The 26,636-nt window shown below is 38.8% G+C and overlaps 1 long non-coding RNA gene across 1 annotated transcript in view; it reads right to left on the bottom strand.

Annotated features, from left to right (window-relative positions):
* LOC116814715 (uncharacterized) overlaps positions 1-26,636 on the bottom strand; it is an 80,810-nt gene that overhangs the window by 6,008 nt on the left and 48,166 nt on the right. Inside the window, exon 2 of the long non-coding RNA XR_004371321.2 lies at positions 4,667-4,783. This is a non-coding gene — a long non-coding RNA (uncharacterized LOC116814715). The remainder of the gene's footprint in view (positions 1-4,666; positions 4,784-26,636) is intronic.

The following is a 26,636-nucleotide window of genomic DNA, read 5'->3' as shown; positions in this document are numbered from 1 at the left end:
TCCTACACAGTCTTTCAGAGGACTTATGCATTTCCACTAGACCAGATCCTTGGCTCAGGTACATCAGCAGAGCTCCATGGAAATCAATAGAGTTACACTGATTTTTACTAGCTGAGGCTCTGCCCCAATGTATTTCACTTTTATTTGGGAAGTAAACAACAAAGGCTTTGTTCTGCTCTCCAAAATCATCAGTTATCTCAATAAATCAAGTGAAACATGTAAAATTATATAGATGTAGAGTGGACTTTTCAGGTAAGTTTTCTGTATTTCTGACAGCAGGTAGAGAATAGTTTAATCTGTTACAATGCATATTATTGTCTCGTGACCTTTATTGCTTCATGCTGGATGTGATGACAACAGGCTTCATAGAATTTGTCAAAGATGGAAACTTTTACTCTAAGAGACTTAATATGACAATAGACTCTCAACATTAAAGTTTAACTGTATTAGGAAAATAGCTGAGAAAAATCAAAGCAACCCAGGATATCTTATCTCAATTTAGTGAAGTGAAGGGGAATCCACCATAACCCTTTATAAGTTGTTCCATTGGTAATTACTCTCATTCTTAAAAATTGCACCTTATTTCCATTCTGAATTTGTCTAGCTTCAGCTTCCAGCCGGCTAGATTGAAGAGTCCATTATCAAATATTTGTTCCTCTCGTTGGTACTTACAGACTGTGATCAAATCTCCCCTTAACCTTCTCTTTGTTAAATTAAATAAATTGAGCTCCCTGAGTCTACCATTATGAGGCATATTTTCTAATCCTTTAATCATTCTTCTGGTTCTTCTGTGAATCCTCATGTCTTCTCCTTATTTACCTTCTCTTTTTATTATTAGTTAAACACCCTTATGACTACTCTAGTCAGCTTGTCCCAGAAGAGATTGACTCCCCTTTTACTGAGGTGGAGGCCATCCAAACTATATTCTCCCCCTAGAAGATGACCAGTGTTCCACAGAACAAAATTCCTGTACCAGTTAGGATAGGAAGGATCTCAGACAAGATCCTTGGACATTCTTCCTCAGCATGCTTCTGAGCTCCCTTAAGTCATCTATTACCTGTTAGATATTTTGCAATTCAATATAATTAGCACTCATATGAATAGTTACCAATGGATCCTTGCCTATCAACTTAAGTAGTCGATACAATTAGAGTGATAACTTGTGTCTTGGTTCCGGGAAGACAGCACATCTTCCTTTTGTCCATCTATCCCTTGAAGAATGCTTTTATTTTTATTCTTCTGAGTACTGAAACATCAACAAAGATCATCTGTCTTCCTTTGATGGTTGAAGAACTCTTTGAGGGCAAGACTGATTTTTTTTACAGGTTGGTCCAAGCTACCATCTATAGGTTTGTCTCATACCTCTTTCCATTCCCTTGGACTGACTGGATCTTGAGGGATATCTTCCAGAGTTTCTATGTTGACGCCTTGTATCAATTGGAAACTGCTAGATATGTGGAATTCCTCCTGGTCACCTCTCCTCTGGTGGCCACAGCCTGACTATCCTCAACTATCTCCAGCTATGTAGAATGCCACCATCACCTCTTGTCTCTGGCCTCTGATTGCTATGACATGCCAAGCCTTCTCTCCTTCCTCTCTCTCTCTGTCTCTGACTCCTTGGTGTCCATCTCCTTTCCTCCTTGAACCTGGGGTTCTGAAGTTTCCTGAACCTTGTTGTTCAGGATTTTTTCAGCTGTTCTGATTCTTCCTAGCATCTTTGCTTTTCCATCCAGTCCAAGAATCTTTTCTTGCAGCACAGCCACCAACTTGCACTTAATGTACAGGAAATCTCTTCTCACTTCAGGCAAGAAAGAAAACACAGCACCTCCATTGAAGGTCCACCATCACTACTCTATTGCTGACCATCATGAAACTGCACACAGAGCTGGACCTGGAAGGAAAGCCTTTCATATACCCTCTTTAAATTCCCTCCAAAACTCTGCTGCTATCTGTCTCTTTTGCAGCAGCATCTTATTCCTCCCTGCCCCCATGCTCAAGTCAAATATTTTCCATGAAAGAAAGTGACTTAGTTCTGAATCATGCCACCAGCACACAGATTCGCTCTGGGGACAGTGCAGTATCTCCCCGCAAGAAACTCCTTAAGGGAACATGTCACAATCCTGCCTCAATTATCTTGACAATACAGAAGTATCCTGTTCTCCCTGGGACACACTGTGGGATGATATTAGGATTTGGGTATGATGCATGCATCTACTTTCTCCTTGCAACTCCATAATGACTTTTGGGGCCCTTCTTTCCCCCAAAGGCATACAGTGTTCACCCAAGTATAGGAACTACAAATGTGGCTGGCTGATACACAGGCCCACAGATCACAGTCTATAAGCTATTTGCCCACTTTCCCTTATGCACCTCTTGAAGGCCAGCCACTACTTTATTCTTAAAGAGCAGCTGTCAGAAGAAGCAGGTGTAAAATGCACTATTCCAGAAGCAGTGACACACAAATATAGATACAGAATACATTTGTAAGAGATATGTGTAGTGGACTGGATAGTTTGGGGCAGGGGTTCTGAAATGTTTCCATAGTGCAAACTATAAGCTTAAGAAGACTACATCAAGGCCACCAGGAAGTGTTCCACAGAGGTCCAGTGTCCACAGACAAGCCTGTATTTTAGGGTCTGTCTACACTGGAGCTAGAAGGTATAAGTTCCTATTTGAGGAGGTGTACTGACACTAACTATGATTGAGCTAGCACCTGAAGACACAGTGGCACAAGAGGCTAGCTGCCCTGTGTATGATCCTGTCTGAGGTAGCTGTGGCAACACTTCTATTTTTAGCACACTAGCTCAATCACACTTAGTATGCATATGTCTTCCTAAACTGGAAATAACACCTTCCTGCTCCAGTGTAGACATATGCTCAGGGAATTGGTAATAGGATACTGAGCCATTCAGTGCTGGCCCATCAACTTAAATCCAATTCAGCTTAATAATAACTAGTTGTCATTATCATCAGATAGCTATTTAAGGACATAGGTAAAATGAGTTGGTAGTCTTCATTCTAGTTCTTAGATTCTGCTTGCTCTGCTCCCCCACCTTCACTATTGGAACTTATTAGGAACATCTGCACAGAAGCCAAAGACTGAAGGAGTTTATAGAATTGACTTGTTAAGGTTAAGGCACATTTGCTTGGTGGCATATGAAACATGCACTGTAAACACCCATGTTGTTCTATAAAGGACTTCAGTCTCCAGAGCTGCAAATCTGTGACCTTTCACACACACTAAATTGACTAAAATTGTATTTTTAAATATAAAAGCTCACACAGAGTACAAAAAGAGATCTGTTATAAATATAAGAGTCAGAAGTAATAGCAGGAACAGATACAAGAACATCTGCAGTTGTGTCACAATTTTCAGAAATGCAAAGCTGGTTTCTTTGACATAGCATTCTATCTTGGGTCCAATAGGCCTCTTCACTGTCCCATCTGATTGCCTTTTCCCTCAATAAGTTTTTCTGGCTCACACACACATTGACACAAAGAAGAAGCTATTTTCTTTACAGGCTGTAAAAGAAGAGATTGTTGTTATATTTTACAGCTATAGATAGACGGGTAGATGGATGGGAAGTGCTCAGATATTACAGTCAAACAATAGATATTTTCTACAGTACTTAATTCCCCATCTAGATTCTGAAGTCTCATCTTCCATAGCAACACCTAACAGTAGTAGTGTGGCATCTGACCTTACACTGTAAACATTCCTGCAACAAGCTTTGCCAATGCAGATTATAGACACGTTGTTTTGCACCAGGTTATTTTTAGGTACATTCAGGAACTCAACTATTTTTAAAAGAAACTTCCTTAATCCCCAGTAGCTCCCCATCCTCTGAGTTGTATATTCCCCCTGGGTCCTTTTATGATTTCTCTGTAATGGATAACACACTCTACAAAACAAAATTTGAAGACAAAGTGACATTAAATTCCTTTATTTTGTCCATAAAAATAAAACTGACATATTACAAAAAGCTAGTTTTAGTCTTTTTAATAATGACGAGCAGTTCTCCAAATTTAGGATTTCAAAGTAGATTGTACATATCCACTTCTGCAAAAATTAAAAAAAAAAATCAGCAGTTTTATTTTTAAACCTAATGACCACCAATTGCACTCTTCTGTGCCTATCTGCATCATATCCTTCAATGAAATAATGAAACAATTGCCCATCAGCTAGTTATTCTTTGAGTGTCATGTTTTGTTTTCAGGCACAGATTTTAGGTTACATATTTTATTATGTACCTCTGGCACATTCAGGCAAAACTTTGCTAGAATTCACTGAGTGCCAACTGAAAGCTTCAAAGAAAATTTTTGTAAAGTCAATCTCCAGATAAATGAGAAGTATTCATTTCATTTTCCCTTTTGGCATTTAATAATGCTACTGCTGTCCTTTTTTTAAAAAAAAATCAGAGTTTACCTTGTGATTTGCAAATATTTTTTAAGCTTGAGACCTAATTCTGCACTTCTCTGTAAAAAAGAGAAAATGTAGAAACAAACAAAACAGGACTCCTGACAAAGACTGTCTGAAATAAGCTGTAGCTTTGTGCATTTACTTTTGCCACGAACAATAGTGAACATAAGATAATTCAGCCTTTACAACAAATGTAGACAGGTGTATCTGTCTCATTTTCAACATTAGGCAATACACGAAACCCACCTGGGGATCCTGGGAAAGCCCGTTCAACACTTGCTTTGTGCTTCGTTTTGTTTCTCTCCTCCCACTGCCAGGCCCACATGAACTCTGAGGGACATACAATACTTCTAGTTTTCCCACCTGTAATGAAATATACAAGAGCAAAAGACCTATTAGTAGAACTCAGTTACAGTTGCTTTTTTAACCCGTTATGGACATATCAGTCATAAAATGTGGTTGCATGTTCTGTACTGCACATTAGTAGGTGCACCACAAACCTGTAGGTACTTTACTTTCTAAGCTACATTCTGTTGTCCCTAGATTGAATAGTCCTAGCCCTATATGAACTAGAAAAAGCAATTGACAGGGACAGCTTGTGTCTCAATGAAGTGACCTACTCTTTCCCTAATATTCAATGGAATAAGCATATTCAACAATATTTACATATGTTGGAATATTCAGCTCTACTTTTAATTTACACAGTACTGCCATTACAGACATATACACACATTGGCTTATGATATATAAAGTGAATATTCCACATTGTTGTAAAACGTTCTTATTTCCTATAAAATACGGAGTAAATGAATCATGTGCTGCATAAAATAGTTTGTGCTCAAGTGAACTTTACTAAATACAAAGTTTCAGGAGCAGGTCTGTTTGAATCATTAACTTTTCAAAAGGCACCAGTTCCCTTCTGTCACTAATGACATGCATAACAGTTTAATGTAATGCTACTTTTAATTATCAGAGCCCTTTCTTTTAAATATCAAATTTCCCTCTCTAAATTGTCCTGAGTTCTCTTTACAGTCTCATCTGTCACTGTAAATGTCATCACTTTATTCCTCCTTTGGATGCAGTGACAGGCCCACTCTTATCCACAGCTTTATCTCTTTTTCCATCCTTTATGGTACTACAAAGATTCCTTTTTCATAGTTTACAGCTGTATCCGCTTTCCACACGTGGCAAATGATTGCCTTGGTAAAGGTATTTTCTGTTTCAAACTTGCATTTTCCCAAGGGAGAACAAAAGGGACAAGCTTTCTGGAGTTGGTTTCAATGAGAAAATTGTTTAGAATTGCCTCATTCCTCAACAGATTAACGAATGCATACAATCCCAGCTTAAGTGCTATTGTACAGCACAATTTGTCCATTATACTTTGTCCTTTCCATTTAGAAAACCCTCTCACCAATTAAAGTAATACAGCCTTCCAGTACCTGCTCCCAATTAAATCTGAGCTGTATTACCTGCATTGATGCAGCTGGTCACAGATTCCTACCACTTACTAGCATTCATTAGGCCTATTCATTATAAAGGGGCTGGTGGCAGGAATTCAAGCTACTGGCTTTATTCAGGGTCCACCAAAATTATCAGCTTTCAGCACAAGGCCCCAATAAGAACAGGATTAAGTGCAGGGAGAGGGGAGTAGCAAAATATCATTGTTTCCACTTTGCTCTTGTCTCCGCAAACTCAGTGCATCAAGGGCATACAGTAAATGTGGAAGAGGCAGCCAGTCTGGATTGAAAGATAACATTTTTCCTTATTTCCTTTTATACAAGCCCCAGTTTTGTTTCTTATATCTCTCTAGCCTCCTCCCCTCTGACCCCCCAATCTCCTTATCCTGAGAGGAAGCAATAGGTATTGGACAAAATGATCAGAAGCCTGCTTACAGATGTGCTTCACTGAAGCTTCACTGCTGTAGGCTGGCTCAAAACTGTTCAGGAACACTGACTTACCAAGATTAAATACACTTGCTTTCTGGCAAACATAGAGTTGCTAAAGTCTAGAAGTCTAATACAGTGCGTGAACTGGTAGAGTCGTATTAAATTCACAATGTCCCATATTAGGTTATATCGCACAGTGGGGTTACATGGGGTCAGTTTCACTGGATACAAAACTTATTTTGCTATTTTAAAGAATTTTAAATGCAGTAACAGTTGAGGGCTTGAGTAAAGACACACACTGTAATCAGAACTTCTAGGATTTTCTAGGCTGTGGCCAGAGTGGGCAAAAGAGTCATTCCATAAGCTGTTTGTTTGCATTAAGCAGGTAGGTAAGGCTTTGAGGGTAAAATTAATGTAGCCTCATCTGTGGTAGTAGCACAGAATTGTTAGGCTAATGCTGAGCCTTAGCTCTGTTCACTGTAGTGACATCATAGCCCTGGCTGCTGGATATTTCTGAGGACACAGTGACTAGGAAGATTACAAAGATATGAAAGAGAGCAATAATATTAGCAGTGACTAGGGTGCATGTAGACCCTGAAAACTCAATCTAACCAATTTTAGGATTACTGCAAACATAGAGCTCATATCAAGATCAGTGACATATCTGTATCCATAGCATTTTTAAGGTGGGGGAGGATGTATATTAATGTTTTCCTCTCAATTAACTTCTAGGCAATTTCCCAGCTAAATGCATAACATCTTTGGCAATGTGCCAGACAAAACCTTAAGACCCAATGCTAAATTCTGCACTTATCCAGGCAGCTTAGATTTTCATGCAGTGAACTGGAAGAGTGCCAGTAACTCCCACCATAAACCTAGCAGTAGGAATGCTATATATATATAAATCAAGGAACTCTGCTTTACATTTCCAAGATCACTTGAAAACTGTACTATTTTTTAAAGTTCCTCTAACACAAAATAAGAGAAAGATCTAACCTGCTATTAAATTAACCTAATTAGCCATCTATTCCTTGTAATCTTACTCTTCTGATGGCATTAAATCAAGCACACCAATATGGCAGATTTTTTGGTGATAAATTATGGAAATTACACACTGCATGCTAGACAATACATTTTTTTAAAGCTTTTGCCCTATTCTTTTTCTCTGGAAGAAGATTACTAGAACAGAGATGTTAGAAGGATCCTTCTTCCTTTATCATGTTAGGACAAACTAGTGTGCATTTACGTTATAAAAACCAGTAAGTAACAAAGATGCTATCTGTAATAAAGGTATGACACGGATGAGTGCTGGTAAGACTTATTTCTAGATACTGGTCCTAGTCACATGATATGGGTCACATGACCAGTGTAGTGTCTACGCACTGTAGGAGCTACTGTTACATCCCCACCCTCTTTCGTCTTCTTTTTGAAAATCAATGGCAGGTAAGACATGCACCAGAAACCAATGTAATCAATTAATAACATACACAAATAGAAAAGTGTAGAACAAAGAAGGCAGGGTATTGGACACCTGTCAGAAATTGCTATCTCTGATGCTCAATGGCTTTCTGGTCACATGGCCTTTTCTTTTTCTCAAGACAATTTCTTCTGCTGTGGTCTGGTCACTGCAGTGTATCTGATCCCTTGGAGGCCGTGTTTGCTGCTGCAGCTGGCGCGTCTCCATTTTCAGTGACTTCTGAAAGGGCATAACTCTCAATAGTATATTGGATGTCCTCAGGAAACAGTCAGTGTCCTCCTGGGTTTCGTATAGCTGTCTTAGATGGTTGTGACAAACAACCTTGTTGCAGATGGCATCCCTGCTGCTTTGGCAGGTTTCCAGCCTCTTGTCCGTTTCAAGTCTAACATTCTCTCCCACTTGGAACGTGGGTAACTCTGTGCCCTACTTGTAGTACTTCCTCTGTTCTAGTTCCCTGACATACACGTTTCTCTTGTAACTATCAAGATTGTCTTCAACTCAAGAAGACTGTGAGATGTTAGTACTAAAGTTTTGTCCTGCTCATAAGTCTCTGAACTAGTGCTCCTAAGTATTCCGAACGGTGTTTCTACTTCCTAACAGAAATGGGGAAAGCTTTCCATGAAAAGTTAAGGTTTTGTCAGTGTCAAAATTTGAATATTTTGAATGTCCCAATTAGTTTCAATTCTAATACTAAATATTGATCCCTTGAACCCATTGGGGTGTTTTCTTTCTTTTCTTAAATCTAGTTATTTGCTACTTGCACATCCGTTTTTGATAGACTATTGGACAGTGCATAGTAAGGGCTTGACATAGTGTGCTTGAAATGATATGTCAAAAATGATTGCCAAAATGAATCACTTGTGAGCTATTATGTCTTATTAACTCTTCAGGAATCACAGAAAACTGAGTAAAGTGACATCTGAGCAGAATACTCCATAATAGGTCATTGTTCTTTTTAATACAGAGATCTGCTCCAAACCTAGAGCAAGGTTGATCTGGACTATCATGTTGTTGTGATGGGTTCCCCCCAGGGTGCCATCTGGAACTGGGGTACCACTGAGCCCCTTGATCCACCAGCCTGGGCTCCCACTCACCATGTAATGCTGTGACAAGCTGCAGACATGCTCCTGGTCTCACACTTTCACCAGCACAGGTAGGGATGCAGCCAGCCATAATAATACGCAGAAGGGTTTCTGACCAGCCCCTGCATGGGAAGACTATACAGCTAGGACACTTACTAGCTTCTCAGGTGCACAACCCCCTCTGGAGGGTCAACCTCAAATTATACTGTCTTGTGCTGCATAGAGGACTGTACAGCGTAAGCTCATATAATTCACCCTCTCCCTTAATGTGGAGAGAGATATGCAACAGCTTTCTGCCACAAGTATGATTTCCACAAACTGGTTTTAGACCAAAAAAAAAAAAGTTTATTAACTACAAAAGATAGATTTTAAGCGATTATAAGCGATAACAGACAGATCAAAGCAGGTTACCTCACAGATAAACAAAAACACAATCTAAGCTTAATATACTAAAGAGATTGGATGTGAGTAGTAAATTCTCACCCTAAATGATGATGTAAGCCAGTTGCAGAGCTTCTTAAAGGACAAGATGCACTTGCTTGCAGCTTTAAACCCCAGGTATTCATTTCACAGGCTAGAAATCCTTCTACCTTGGGTTCAGCTCTTTCCCCCAGTCCGGCCTCCTACCTCAGATGTTCTCAGGACTCTCTTTGGGCAGAGAATCAGTGAAGAACAATGATGACGTCACTACCCTGCCTTAAATAGCTTTTGCTTATGGGGGGAACCCTTTGTCTCCATGCTTGATTCCCATGCCCAGTCAGTGGAAAAACACTGGTATTCCAGGATGGAGTCCATTATCAGATGACTTGGTCACATGCCCCTGTAGGGTCATAGCAGACATAACTTGGAGGCTATTTGTAGTGTTCTCAGGAAGGCTCCCCCGTGGGAGATTAGCTTCTTCTAAGACCTGCTGTTCTCCCTAATGGCCCATCCCAGCCATCCATCTAAACTGATTGCATTCTGCCTAGTGGGCAGTCCCTAGATGTAAACACATTTGTAATAGATGCATAGACAATATTCCTAACTTCAGATCCCAAAATGATACATGAATACAAATAGGACAATCATATTCAGTGAATCATAATCTTTTCAATGATATCTTACATGCCCTATCTTGCATAAAATACATCTTAGTTATACCATAATCATATCATAACCATCTCTATGAAGAATATGGGGTGTAGTGTCACAGTGGTTTCAGTCTCTCTTTTGCAGGCAGTTTCCTATAGATTCATTGCAGATTTCACACTGGGATACTTAGTCTTGGATGGTATTTTCATGCTTGGCCAGCACAGGACATCTCAGGTTCTGTGGTTTACATCTCCTAATACTAAGACACTATGGATTATACCTTACATTTTTACCTCACACCTAGTAGCAGTGGGGCACAAGGTCCGTTATGCTGAATCCCATCACATGCAGTGATTTAATCTCTGTAGTCCCAGTACATGTTGGAATAAGAAGGTCCCAGTCCCGCCAAATCTATGCCTTCTTTATGCAGTGGGGATGACGGTGGCCAGAGTGTTCTGTACGCCACTATCTGTGGGCTGCGAAACTGTCCACAGGTAGCTGGGTGATGCTGCTGTATGTCAGCACAGTCCCCAGAGAAGACACATATCAGAGAGGTGCAAAGATGGTTTCAAGCTACCTTTGCCCCCCTCTTCAACCTCTCAGTTGCATTTCTAGGCTGCATCTCTAGGCTGCATCTCTTGAAAAACATAGCACATGGTCTGGTCCCAGAACTTTAAATTCTCTTCTGAAACAAGCAGGGGAGTTGGATTGCTCGGAGCAGAGCTGTGATGTGTTTGCATTAGCTTTTGTTGCGACGAGGTGCACTAATGCAGACTATACCAATTTCAGCTTTTTTTGTGACTGCAATCAACCCCCAGCTGAGAGTTCAGGAGGCTATCTTGGAGGAGATAAGAGTAGCTAGTTCCCAAGTGAGAGGAGAGATGTCACGGTTTCCTGGACAATTGTAGATTAAAAAAATCCTTGTTCACTACTGTGGGAATCTGCTTGGCTATCTTGACACTGAGGTTTCCCACAACGTTGAACATTTGTGGTCTGATCCTTCCACAGACAATGGTGTTCAGATGGCTCACCAGTTCCTCCAAGGGTTTTTAATCTTCCTCTCAACATTATTCGTCTTTTCTGAATAGAGCTAGAGTCAACTTTTCTTGGTGTTGGAATATGTTGGTGATGGCAAAGGCTGTATCAGAAACACAGTTGAGTATCATCCACATATTCGTGAAACTTGGGCCTTTGGAATCTCATGATCTCCTTAAGTGGTCTCACTTTGATGTTAAAGAGGAGCGATTCAACAAATAGATTCTTGGATGATGATGGGCAAATGCCTGCTATGATTCTCTGGATTATGGCTAAGACTAATGAATGGATCCAGTGTAGTGCTGCCCAATTCAGTCTTGCAAGGTCTTATATACATCATCAGTATTGTATGCTCAATACTGTTAGAGGCTAGAGAGAGACCTAACAGTATCAGTATGGAAGGATCATTGCGTCACTGCCATGTACTGGTCTGAAGCTGCCAAAGGATAGCTGAGGCTTTCTCACTTATCACAAGGGCCAAGAGAACGTAACAAGAGTTCACCAGCCAGTACAGGCAGAGATCTCTTTCAGAAGCAATGGGTTGGACATTTCTGAGAGATTCCAAGGCTTCACTTTGGATAATCAGTACAATTTCTGCCAGCATAAATGGGTACAGCTGTGTACTGTAACCCACACTGTACAACCCTACTACCTTCCATCTCTACTGGCCATTTTGGCCCCAAATGTAGCTGGTTATGGGAATAGTTTATAGATATAGAGTTATTAGGCTACTCCTTGCTCCTCTTTTCTGTTCCCCTGCACTCGGCTCAGGTGGCACCAGTAAAGGTCCCCCACCCCCGCTGCACAGCATGTAATCTTCTGGTTAGTCAGGAGAATTGGAAAAGTGACTGGAGTTACCAGACAGAAGGTGGAGAAGAGAGTTTCATTCAAAAAGGTTGGGAACCACTACCATAAGCTTTAAAATTGTATGTCCTCCCCTTCCATTTAGCTTTTTACTTAAGAATGGCTGCAGGGTTCCCGCCTCGCTCATCTCATTCTTTCAAAAAGCTGGTATACCTCAGTCAATGCTGCAAAATCTTCCCTCTAGATTCCATTTCTTCTTCCATTACAGGCCTGCAGTTTTGCTTCCAGCCATCAAGCCTTACCTTCACTGGCATACAGCTGCAGCTCCTCCCTCAGGAAGGCAAATGCAGCTTCTTTGTTAACCTGTGTGGAACTTGGAGGGAGGAGGACAGGTTGCAAGGAGGAAGAATTTGGAGGAGGCATCAGGAAATCAGTCTATGTGCACGTGACTAAAATGCTAGCTGTAGTTGCAGAATCTCTGTGAACAGTTTTCTTAATAAAGAGCCAGATTAGCTGTACAAACATGGTGTCCTTTCATGTCATTACTCAACATACAATACATGAAACATAGTAGCAGCAATCAGTCTAATGAGACCCGCAGCAAGGAAATGTGTGTCATTAACAGGCAAACAAAACACCACCTAAAAAAAGAGAAAACAGGCACCATGGAGTAACTCAGATCACCAGGAATGCTGGATTTCCAGACCAAAACTCTTGCACAAGCATAGAAGCAGTGAAAGAAAGAATTGAGTCTGTATACAGAGTTGACCATCAGTGACAAAGATGAGAAAATGAGGGCAAATGTTGTTTACTATCTCATTGGGGAAAAAAGGATGAAAACTGAGTCAGACACTGTCGCCAGGAATAATGCCCACAAGATGAGCAACTGATAGAACTGGTTCAAGAGTTCTGTGACCCCAGACAAAATGAAACTGTTGAGAATATTTTTTTTAAAAAACACTAGAAAACCAAGAAACAAGAGAGAAGATACTTACATTACAGAGCTACAGTAGGGACCTACATAGCAGCTTGTGATTTAAGGGCTTGTCTACATGGTGCCTTACTCCACACTACAGAGGTATACAGTGTAGTCTGCGCTAGCGCCTCATGTACTAACTGGCCTATGTGGGCTTTGCTGGCATGCACTAAAAGTTCCCTAGTGTATGTTAATGCAGTCCCGTTTCAAGTTAACATGGGCCAATTAGTGTACAACATGCTAGTGTAGACTGAAATTTATACCCCACTGGTGCAGACTAAAGCACTTTGTAAACAAGCCCTCAGACATTTCAATGGTCAAACGATTTTAATCTTCGTAGGACATTCATTCATTACCTTTTCATTCAGCACCATTTAAGATCAATGCCAACATCAGTTTAAGGCAACACATTGCATATGTGGTAATATATTGAATAAAATGAGGTGTAAATAAAATAACAAATGGTGTTGCAGAAGGAAAGGCTGGGGAAAAACATTCCAAACCCCTTCACCACTAGGTTCTCTCTCCTTGAACCTAGCATAAAAGGAACAAGGACCAGTGAGTGCCCAGGTTCAGATGCTCAGTGCCACAGCTGTAAAAAATAAATAAAAAGATTCAAGCACACACATGGTATTAAGAAAAAGGAGACTTCAAGGCCCCTTCCTTAAGCTCTTGCTATAAATACTGTTGCATATATTTTATTTGGCAGCAGGCTATTTCGGTATATAACACTGACATTTTTCAAGTAAGTCAGCCATGATTTTGGACCCAAAAACACCAAGAAGGGTGACGGTGTCTTCCTCTTAATTCTTCATTCCTTATTAGTCTCTGTGATAATAAGGAGAGTTTTATTTTAATTCTTATTTTGAAAGTTTCTGAAGTTAAACAGAAGCTTTATATTAAGAGTCATAAAAACTGATCAAGAGTTACTAATACAAAATCACTCGATTAACAAAACCTTTGCACGTTGGTGATGCCATTAATAATTCTTTCACAAATGTGGACTCGGGTGTCATGATAATTACAATCAATAATGGCTCTATCCTCTTGAAATGGATTATCATGGCTCCGTCCATAGTTATTGAAAGACTGCTACAGCTATTCAGATTTCCACCTGAAATTTTTTCATTCCTTAGAAAGTCTCTGTAAATTAGATAGATGTCATGAGTGCGCAATTTTATTTCACAGAAAAATTCAAGCCATCAAAACACACACAGACTTTCTTCAGCTGCTATACCAGCCTGTTTTCTGGAGTAGTGTTTATTTTGTGGTGGATTTTAGACAGTGGCTCTTCATAAGTATGGATAATATGGAAATTTCAATCCCAACAGCACCACTTCATGGCATGCAGAGAGGGAAAGGCTCCAGTATGTAACTGTTTTGTCCACATTCCTCATCCTTTCACTCCCACACCATAGTCTGGAAGAGGTGCTTCCCCACCCCACCCCGGATTTGGATCTGTGGCCACCAGAGTCATATTCGTCCCATAGCCTTATTTTCTTTTGTCACTGTAACAAAGGTGGGCACATTAACCCATTGCAATCACTGACTACCCAACCTATTGTAATTATATACAAATCATGAGATATAGTCAAACTTTTACCACCAAAAAAATTGTGGCCAGATATGGGATTTAATGAAAATCAAAATTATTTGTGGGAAAATGTCTAATTTAACTACATTTTCCCACTTTTTATAGGAAAATTCAAATTGAAATGCTTTGTTTCCTGCATCAACATTTCAAATGCTGAACCATTGTCATTAAAAGTGTTGACATTTTTCATTTCCAAATAGAAATTTTTCAGAATTTTTCCTTCTGTGAAAGTTTTCAATGTTTAGACTTTTCATCCTGTTTTGGAGAGAAAATAAATGTTGAATATCAGAATTTACTGAGTGATGGGAATTCTGTTTTCTGAACAGCTCTGCAAGTCATACTGTTTGTTACTGTGGTAAAGCAACCCATAAATGATATCAGATTTCAGTAATGTGTCACTTGTTATGACAGAGTTAATAACAGTGGATCATTTGCCAGAACAGTGAAGTTCAGTTCTTGCTTCTCTGCAACATTTTTGGAGACCAATGGTGAGTGTTATTGTAAGTTTAATATTAAACACATAGTTTATAGTCGCAATGCACTTGTAAAATAGAATATTAAATTCATAGGCATTAATTGCCAATTAATGAGGAAGCATTATAACAGATGTGAGCACAACAAGACAAAGATTGTCACATGCCATTAAAATATTTACCCTTTTTAAATATATTGACATCCACACATTTGATGATGATAAAAATAATAATAATAATAATAATTAACACTTATATGACACAGCTTCAGTGTAAGGCTAATAATTCATGTCTTCAGTGTAAGGATTAATTAAGATTATAAAGACCTTTGTATCTGCCATGTACATAAATAAATGTTTTTACTGCTTTTGACCCTGGGGAAACTGAGGCATAGAGCCATATTGATTTGCCAAAGCCCACACAGCATCTCAGTACAAGCGACAGAACTAGAACTCAGGAACTCCTGGATCTCATCCGTGTATTACCCTCTGAGTCAACAGTCCTGACCCACTGCCCCAGCCAGGTGTTAGAAAGAACTAAACTGCTAGTGTTGCCATTCAATGGCATTATAAGGAGGCCCACTGCCAAGCAACTGCCACATACAGTTGCTTGTGAACATTAGAGGGCAAATGATGCATTTTGCAAGAGGAGGGGGTTTAGGTTTTGCCTAGAGTAAACTGTTCTCTTTCTAACCTGAAAGCAGCATAGCACTGCTATGCACGATTAGTTTCCACATTCTCCATCACAACTGGCTGCATTTTAAGTGATGGATGAAGGGATTTCAGTACACTTTGCCAAAACCAAACTCTGGTTTATTACCTAAATTGGCTGTGCAGCAGGCCTGTTGAAAGTTGACTCACTGCTTGGGAGAAGGAGATAGAAAAAGGGTCCTTTAGAACTGCTAGAGAAATGAAGATTTGTAAGTAAATTATGCAAATGAGCTAGCTTTCCTCCCAGCAGTTTTCAACATATGCTCGACTCCTACGCCTTCTACTGGGGAGTCACTGCAGGCAGACCTGGTCAGAAAACTGATTTTCCATCACACACACACACACACACACGCACAATAATACATAAATTGAGATAAAAACAAACAAAAAACAAAAGGAACAAACAAAAACACCAAACCATCCTGAATCTGGACAAAAAGCCAAAAATTCTTATTTTTTGCACAATGAAATTGCCCTGAAAATGGTTCTGGTTTAATCAAAACTCTTTGTTTTGATCAAAATATTTTATTTTATCAATTATTATTATTATTATTATTATCTTTATTAACAACAACAATAATAATAATTGGAGATATACCCATCTCCTAGAACTGGAAGGGGCCTTGAAAGGTCATTGAGTCCAGCCCCCTGCTTTCACTAGCAGGACCAAAATTTTGATCATTTCAAAAAAAAGGTTTTATGTATAACTTTATGTATAGCTTAAACATTTAAGCAAATTTTGTGGTTTGGAAATGAAAAATTCCATCTTTGCATTCCAAAAAACTGAAATGAGACTTAATGAATTATTTAAAATGTTTATTTTTTTCAAAATTTTTCAAAACTAATTTTTGTCAAAATTGATCCAGTTCAAATTTTTTCAAAACTAATTTTTGTCAAAATTGATCCAGTTTCACACACACAAAAAAACATGTTTATTAAAATGACATTTTTCCAGTGGAAAATATTTTTTCTGAGAACATTTCACCCAGCTCTAACTGCAGCCAAATTATACTCTGTGAAAAGTGGGATGGTATCCTGGTCTTTTGTCTTGGTGGTGGGGCGGGGGGGAGAGGTACACAGAGGGATAGTGGTGTCCTCTCTGCAGCTTCTTCTCCCAGTCCCAGGGTGCAATTCAGGCTAATGGATCCTGGTTAAGAACCCTGGCTCAAAGTGCCATGTTGAGGTTATTAATAGGGTGACCAGATAGCAAGTGTGAAAAATCAGGACAGAGTGGGGGGTAATAGGTGACTATATAAGTAAAACCCCCAAGTATTGGGACTGTCTCTATAAAATCAGGACATTAACAGCCCTAGCTATTAATCTGGCAGACTGTTTTAGGCTTCATAATCCATTCAGTTTCTCCAGCTGTGAGGCCTCCTTCCAGCTTGGATTGTGGGAAAACACTGCCTCCCCAGCACCGTACTCAGCATATAAATGCTATATACTGAAGTCAGGTTCAGAAGAGTTATGTTCCTGGAGATCCTTCCCCACTAATAAGGATTCTTGACTATGCAGTTCCCTGTTGCAGGCACTGCTGATGCCAGTATATGGACCACAGTTCAATCCAGGCCATTGGGCTTTTTCAAGGAACAAGTTGTTGCTTAACATGAAAAGCTGGCAGACTCTGATCCAGAGAGTTTTCCCACTTGGATCCTTTGGAATGAACGCTGCCCTCTGCATTTAATATATTATTAATAATACATTGTGTGTGTGTGTGTGTGTGTGTGTGTGTGTGTGTGTGTGTGTGTGTGTGTGTGTGTGTGTGTGTGTGTGTGATTGGAGTTGGTACATCTGAAAGAAGAAACAGGATGAATGTGATACAATTTACATTTTAAATATATCAAAATTGTAAAATGTAAAACAATGCACATTAAGGAAAACGTCAAAGCAATTCATAATATAAAACCTGTTTACATGTTGAAATATACACTGATCATATAAGTTGTTACTCTTTCAACATTGCATTGATTGCCAATTTTATAAATTCTCATTTCATATGAATATTCAGTGTTCATATTGCATGTGGACACTATGTGAACATGAATGTTCACATTGTCATATTGTTATGACAATAGGGTACATTTTTTATAACTTCAATAAATTTTCTACGAAGCTACAAACTAGCTTCATCACTTGTATCGTAGTTCTCAGAAATACATTAAATATGTTATGTAGAGTGTATTAACATAAAAGAACAAAGGGATTATCAAATCATATTTATTTATGTTATGATATATGTATATAGATATTTAGTATGGTAGGTTTTATGATTCCCAAACTGCACTAATAAGATAATGCTTTAAAAGAATGTAAGAATGTATATTGTTTAATGAATTTAAACAGGTGAGAAATTGCGAACAACAATCATACAAACAGGGTTCTGTGTCAGTACACTATAACTGACACTAGAGTTAATTGAGTGAACTATTAGACTTTTTCATTTGGTTAAGTAATCATGATAATATTTGATTACAGAATGCTATAGACAAGGTTCTGGTGTTTTATTGGATGAGAATACCTTTTTGAACAATCTACCATAATCAGTGCATACAACCTAGTTACTCGCTAATCATCAAATAGTCCTATTCTTTCAAAAAAAATTACTTTTTTCCAGAAGTCAACAGTTCCAATGGGATAAGTTGTACATACTTTGCTTTTAGAATTTTGTCACCTAATGCACAGGGAAACACTTGCAAATTTAATGCTCTACTTGCTAGTTCATAGCATGCAGAATTCCTGCTCAAGCAATGCCAAGAGAGAGAGAGAGATGCCAGTATGTCCTTTCTTGTGCAAGATAAATGAAAGACACCTCCAGGGATTTTGGCAAGGTGTCTCTGTCCAGGTACCAGCATGATAGTTCAGACATCCTTTTATTGGAATTTCAGACACCACAAAATGGCTGTAATTCACTAGACAACAATTTTCCTTGTAATCAGTGGGATCTTTCCTAGAATATCAGCGCAGTAAAGTGGGGCATTTTACATGATCCCTCAGATTGTTTTGGTGAGATAATTTTCTTGGGCCTATGTAATTATGTCTTCAATTATTAACTGGGTTATGGCCTGTCATTTTTTTAGTGACACTCACAAAGATATAAACTATAGCATAGTTATTCACACTAGGTAAACATTAATCATAGAGAATAAATTCAATTAGTTTGGTTGACTACTAAGCAATCCTAGTAGTGGCTTTCACTGATCTTTTGGCAGTAAACAATTTAGTTAGCCAGCAGTGATCACTCTTTACAATATATGGTCATCTCTGCAGGTAGTTACAGAAATGTTGTACTCTCCAATAGCAGGCCAATTTTTTCCTCTCTGTGACTCCTTTCTCTGAGTGTCATTTACGACCCATGAGGCAAATGAAAATGTACTTCTTTCACCATTATTATCTGAGTAAGTACTCAATCCATTTGCACTCACATCTGTACTGAATACTGTTTTGCTGTCAGGATTAAATCCATTTAGGAGTCAAATAAGCATGATATCCTGTCTGGACTATGGAAAACTTTTGGCAAATGACATCCCATTTTTACTAGTGATTTCTTTTACAATTTCTTCTTAGCAACGTTTAGTCTTGGACAAAACGACTCACACCTTTCCATTAATATTCACAGATGCCCATGTATGAGTGTAGCTCATCTTTTCAGTCTACAACAGATGCTTTCCCAAAGTCAGGTTTTGGTTTGGTTTATTGCACTATAACAAGTCATCTAAACTATGTGACAGAGTGTACACCAAATTAGTATTTTCCATCTATCACGGTGAGTGCATGATGCTTTATCATCCGTAGTATCTTTCTTAAAGTTGCATCATGTTATTCTTGAGTTGTTCCATCACCTTGAAAATTCTGTGCTTCAGTATTTGGAATAGAGAAGCAGATGAAATATGGTAATTACAAAGGGTATACATATGCATCTGGACAATCCTTCAGATGTTACGAATGCTGTGCAATTTCAATACTTCAGTCAAACTTATTTGATGATATACAGATGATAGTTCAATATAGTGAACACATTAATAGCTTTCAGGCTGGTCAGCGCTACTTTTATTTTGGAGGGATAAGGGGCTATTCCAGCAGTAATTTATGACACTGATGGCAGCAGCAAAGGTGCATTGGCCAGTTAGTGAGGGAGGAGATGGAGGAATGTGGATCCAAGAGTCCTTCCATTCCCTCCCCACTGCACTCCAGGTTGGGAAGATGCTCTGTTTCCTCCTGTGTACCTGACCCCAATATCCAAGTAGCCAGCATCGGTGTGAAAATGGGATTCTTGTTCCCTCTTATGCCTTTGTGAGGTGTATAGTTCAAGTCACAAACTAGCCTTCATTATGTAATGTTTTTGTCAACTTGTGCATTTGGAATTTGTTACCTAGCATAATTCCTATCCAATGGCAGGAGATACTGATCACAAATTACCTACCCAAATTACATGCAGTCAATACTGTATGCGGATTGATGAGTGGAATGGGTTGGTGCAGAAATCCAAATCAGTCCAAATGGACTGAAATCGACTACTTTCTCAAAGGACTCTGATTTAGTTAAGTATCTTGGGTCTGAAACTTCTGGATCCTGGTATCTTCGTCCCACCTTATAAGCTAAGATTAGAACCTCACAGAAGAGGAACCTGAGGAAAGAGGCACATATACTGCCTTATTTAAGAGTGTATTTTCAGGCATTTTCTCCCAAACTAACCAAGCAATTATAGAAGGCCAGAAAGGATAGAAAAGACAACACCAGGGACTGAGGGAAAGTTCCGAGAACAGATCGTGTCATTGAATGAAACAAACTATAAGTGTCTAGATGTGATATCTGAATCTGAATCAGAATATGGAGAATGATGCCAAGATCTACCATCTGATTTAGATGAGGAGCTTGATAGAAGTGTCTCCTCAGACCCTAAGCCATCAGCCCCTATTCAGTTCCAAAATCGAAGTACAGAGAAGATGGCTTTTGATGCACATCAATTCCAGTCCTTTTACACAAGAACTGTGCTCTAGCTTCCAACTCAGTATACTAGGTGGTCTTGAGCCAATCCATTGCCTTAGCCCAATGCACTGTCGTAGATCTAACACTAGTGATTGCTCATGCAGTACCATCTTCATTGTTGTTGCTGATGATTCTTGACATTGTAACCAAGCTCCAGCTTTGCACCAAATTTGTCAGCAGCAGACATGGGATGAAGCTCTTTTTCAGACCTGAAACAATCAGATCCAAAGGACTCCTCAAAGCTGTGTTTACTGAAGCCGTAGTATCTAAATGCCTCCTTGGGATTCATCATTAGCACCAAGTAGAAAGATAAAACATAATAAAGGTACCTACTCAGAGGAAAGTATTTTTAAGACAGGTCAAAAAGTGAAACCCTATTTCCCCATCCCCAGTCCCAGGAACTCAGGTATATAGAGCAGTATGCCTCTTCATAACTTTGGTCATGGTATTATGGAAGTGTGGTGACACATACCACCTCCTAGGGCTAACTGCTTTCAACAGTTCTGTTTGCATGTGATATAGCACATGACAGCCAAAAGAAGGGACCTGAGGATGCAATTTATTTCAGGGAACTATTCCTAGATACAACAGAAAGGCAAGCATGCTTTGTACCGGTAACAAACAAGAGGGCATCTCTGAGTCAGATTACTCTATCCTTAGTCACAGTAAGTATCAATTCATTCTGTGAGCAGTCCCACTGAAATCAGTCGGGCTATATGTGCAGTCAGAGACTGTCCATGTGAGTGAACCTGGCAGACTCTGGTCCTGCATTAACCTAAATTAACATATCAGCATTAGTGATGTAATGTGTAACTCTAACTATGCCAATCAAGAAGAAGACTATGATTACATATGGTGATATTTGTCCGTCTGTCAAAAAAAATATACATAACTTGTACTATTCTTTGCAAATTCAACATTTACCCACACGCTATTTACTCTGGTTATTCTGTAAAGTATTCCACACAAGAATAAAAGAAGTACAAATAACTGAAAAGTACAATGAGATATGAATTTCTGAAAATAATTTTGGGCCATTCAGTCCAGCTGTGCATTTCTTTCACTGGTTCCTACACACAAGTAGTCAATTATGTGAGCAGACATGATTCCGGGAAACATTTAAACAAGATAAGTTTTCTTCAAAACTCTCAATATCATTTGCATACAGTGCTGTGCCTTTGTATTAGCTTGGCTTACTTTGAGACTGAAATGAATAATTTTTACTACAGCTGTATATTTGTAGCTGGTAAAAGGGTGCTGAATTGAGAAAATAGACAAAAATGATGTTTGTTCATTCTAACTGCATACACATGCCAACTGTACATCATGGTTCTAACTGACATGGTAGTAAACAGCCAAAATGCCAGATTTAACCCAAATGTCTTGCAGCGGTTTACTGATCTTTCTCCCCTCCCCCTTTTAAAATAATGTGCAGCCATAAAGTTTTCCCAGTGTGTTTCCTTAAATTGTGCCTCCCCCTGCTGGTTGTGCAAAATGGAATGTATGTAGAATGAATAAAAACACTTCATAAAAGATAGATGACACCAGGGAATCTCCCATTCTAAGAAATCAAGGTTACAATCTTGCAACTGGATTCTTGTGGTCAGATCTCCATACCTGCACAGAGATCCTTTGACTTCAGTGGAACTCCACATGAGCACAGAGTCTGTCTGCACAGATCCAGTTGCAGAAGAAGGGTCTAGGAAACTATATATATACATCGAAGTCTCATTTGAAACTGGACACACCTAAATTGATTTGGCTTTTTTCCTTTAGTTCACAAATATGGTGTGATGAAATCTGAACACAGAAGACATACAACATTCTTGGTAAAGCTAAAAATGCACATGGGAAGAGCACTGTGTTAGATTCCCCATCCTACAAATCATTTCTGAATGACTCAATATATAGTGAAAAAAATGCACTGTAAGTTAGTATATTTAGTAAGTTATGAAAAATGTATTGAGCAACCAGCATTTTACTCTTGTAAAATCTTAATTGCCCTTAACTATGATAGTTGTATTTATATCCTATTTTCACTTATTTATTTTGAGTTCTTTATGTTTACAGAATGACTACATTAATGCTGAAAATGTTTGCTAAATCAGATATATGAACCACAGGATCTATAATTTTCAGAACTATGTCTACTTGGGCTGCAATTTACATGAAATTGCTATGTTTTGGTTAAATGGCACCTTACTTCCCAAGCAAGTCTTTGAATAGTTGTTTCTTTAATTATTATTTAATTTTGTGGTTATGACTGGTTTTCAGTTAAAGAGGGTACTACTGACAAATTCAATTAAATGAAAATAGAGGACTTAATGGTCCATGCTAATGATTCATTTCATACATAATATTTTATCATTTTCTGTGCAAATTTGAAATGAGTGCTTAGCTTGTATTAATAAATGCTTACATTTAGGCTACATAAAGTATAATGATTAAAATACTTTGCAAATATTTGTTTATACGTGCTTTAAAAACAAGTAACTGTTTCCTTTCAAATAGTTTTATTAGCATAGCTTTTTTACAAAAACTGATGCCTTGGCACTGAAAGAGAATAACAGGTAGAGAGATTTAATGAAAAATCCCTGGAAATATTTTAATAGACTATAATATGCCTCTGGTATGTTAAGGAAAGTGACCTTTCAATAATTATGACACTTCTTTCAACAAAAAATCTGATTTTGGAACTTTGAATAAAGAAAAAAAGGTATGGAATATTGCTTTTCCAGATATTTCAACTGTCCAAATGATCTCTCTCTTGCACGGTGGAGACTGAAATTCTAGTTTATTTTGTTTTAAAAACAGATGTTAAGTCTTTTTTAAAAACACATGTGGTTGGCGTTTTTTGTCATTGTTAATGAAGATCTACTGTCTTCCAAAGTGAATGGTAGTTGTGCCCTAAGTGATTTATGAGCTTTTGAAAGTCTCATCCAGAATCTTCCCAACTTGAGTTTCAGTCTATGACACTTGCTGATATTCTGGAAGTGCTAAAGGATGTATGGGTTTGTCATGGGGTGGCTGCCTCACTCCAGTAAAGAGGGGTTAAAAGCAGAAGTGGGCCAGAAGTGGAAAGAGTCTCTCTCTGACTCTAGAGAGAGAAGGACCTGGTTGCCTGGTAGCTGAGCAGGGTACCTGAGGTAGAGCAGTGCTGGGAAAGAGCAGAGGGAGCTGGGGAGCTCCAGCCTAGCAAAACCCCAGGCTGCAGGTCTAATGAAAAGCCTACAAAAGGCATTGGGGCTGCAGAGGGGCAGCCCAGAGATAGGCAGAGGCAGCTGGTCCAACCTCACTTGCGTATGATAAGTGGTTTACAAACTGTAGTCTGCCCCAGGGAGCAGGGGCTAGATGATGACTGGCAGTAGCCACTGAGGCAAGGTGGGGATAGAGGGTTGGGGGTTCACTTGGGAGTAGAGACCCAGAGCAAGGGGGTACTGTGGTGGACATTGTCCTTTCCTGGGCAAAGGACACTGGGGTCTGGGAAGGACACAGGGCTAGCGGCAGGTAAGATACCTGCCTGCAGAGGGCGCTCCAGGCTGGAAAGAGCTAATTCCCAAGATAACCAGCAGGAGGTGCCTCGCTGGTGAGTCGTTGCCCCGCCACAGGGTTGCAACCTGTTGGTTAGATTCAGGCCCCTGAAATTCAGCAAGGAAATATTGGGGCTATCATTGGAGATTATTGTCAATGCCTTCTTATGGAGAATGATAAAGTGCCAGCTTTCTTTAAGAAGGAATTATTAGATTCTTACTCAGGAAACCAGCTTTTGACATTGATAGTATCTCTAAGTATCACTCATTTTAAAAATGTCTATTCTGGGGGAATTTACATTGACAAGGTTATTGCAAAAGAACTTTCCAGGTCTCTTTAATCCTAATGAATCTGGTTTTAAATCTCCTTATAATATGGAACTGCATTGATAATATTGGTTGATTTTCTCCTGGTGACATTTGACCAAACAGTGATGGTGACATTTTTGCAGACTTTTGCAAGGGCTAAAGGTTTTGCAAAGGTTGTGTGGCTTGCAAATTGCTGTTTTTGACATGGTCTTCTACCCTTACAGTTTTCTCATGCAGAATTCTTCAAGGCTCCATGCCTTGTCACAGTAGAGCTGGCTGGAAAATGAGATTTTGTTCACTAGAATTTTTTTTTAATTTTTGTCTAACTTTTTTGGTTTTCAGATGAGGAATAAAAAAATTTAGATTTCAGTTTTTTGAAGAATTGAAAATTGATTTTTTTTGAAGAAAACAGACACTTTTATGAAAAATTTGTTTAGTCAAAACCCTAATTTTACATAAACAAATGTTTAATGGAAAATATTCAATCAGCCCTATGTCTTGTACATAGGAATGTACAACCACCATGACACCCAAATCTTTTTAAGAGTCACTACTTCCCAGGATCGACTCCCCTAACCTGTAAGAATGCCCTACATACTCTGGTCCCAGATACGTATATTTACATTTAGCCTCTTTAAAATGCTTATTGTTGCCTTGCACCTAGCTTACCAAGTGATCTCTGTATTCAGTGACCTGTACTCTTCATTATTTACCACTCCCATTTTTGTACCCTCTGCACACTTTATCTGTGATGATTTCATGGTTTCTTCCAGGTCATTAATAAAATGTTAAATAACATCAGACTAAGAACCTATCCTTGTGGGATCCCACTAGAAATACACCCATTCAATGATAATTCCCTGTTTACAATTACATTTTTAAACATATCATTTAGTCAGATTTCAATGCATTTAATATGTGCAATGTTAATTTTATATATTTCTGCTTTTTTAATTGGAACTTCATGCAGTACCAACTCAAATGCGTTACGGAAGTCTATTATATTAACACTAATGTATTTATCAAGCCAACTTGTAATCTCATAAAAAAATCACATCACTTTGACAGGATCTATCTTCCATAAATGCATGTTGATTCACATTAATTACATTACTTCCTTCAATTCTTTATTAATCTAGTCCTGCATCAGCATCAGGCACTCCATTATCCTGCTTAGGATCTATGTCAGACTGACAAGCCTATAACTACCCAGGTCATTCCATTTACCCTTTTTACATATAGGCATAACATTAGCTTTCTTCCACTTTTCTGGAATTACCTAAAATGTATTGAAAGTCAATATTATTGATCCAGTGTACTCCTCAGCCTGCTCTTTTCAAACTCTTGCATGCAAGATATCTGGACCTGCTGGTTTTAAAATATCTAACTTTAGTAACTGATGTTTAACATCCTCCTGGGATACTAGTGGAATGGCAATAATGGTATCATCACATGTCATGACTACATCATCTATTTTTTCCCAAATACAGAACAGAAATATTTATTGAACACTTCTGGCTTTTCTGCATTATTATTAATGATTTTAACATTTCCATCTAATAATGGACCAATATGATTTTTAGAATTCTTTTGGTACCTAATATACTTAAACTTCTTCTTATTGTCCTTAATTATACTGGCCATATATTTCTCCTTGTTTCCCTTATCAATTTTCTACGATGCCTAGCTTCTGATTTATATTCATTACTATCAATCTTCCTTTGTTATATATATTTTTATAGCTGCCTTCACTTCTTCTCTAACCATTTTTTTTAATCAATATGAAACAGGAAATTCCATTTTCAACATAGAGTGCTATTCTCCTCTCCACTCTGCCCACTCAATCATTCCTATATAGGCCTTCAGAGCTGGGCAGGAACAAAGAATGTAGGGCATTCTTACAGGATGGGGACTCAGTCCTGGGAAGCAATGACTCTGAAAAAGATTTGGGTGTCATGGTGGTTGTACATTCCCCTATACAAGCTGAGTATAAGGTATGACATAGGGGTAATTGAATATTTTCCATTAAACATTTGTACAGTATATGGCATTACCTGTCTGGCATTTCAGAACTGGGCGGCTGGCCCAGCTCAGCAGGCAGCAGTGTGGAAGTAAGGGTGGCAATACCATAACATGCCTGTCATGGTATAATTCCCCACACTGAACCTTAGTGTCCAAAAAATGGGGTATCAGCATGAATTCCTCTAAGCTCAATTACCAGCTTAGTACTTGTAGCGCTACCACCAAGCAGGAATTCCAGTGCCTGGTACACTCTGGTCCCCC

This window comes from Chelonoidis abingdonii, chromosome 1 (genome assembly GCF_003597395.2).
Source record: "Chelonoidis abingdonii isolate Lonesome George chromosome 1, CheloAbing_2.0, whole genome shotgun sequence".
Taxonomy (NCBI): Eukaryota; Metazoa; Chordata; order Testudines; family Testudinidae; genus Chelonoidis; species Chelonoidis abingdonii.
This window is presented reverse-complemented; position numbering and strand designations above follow the sequence as displayed.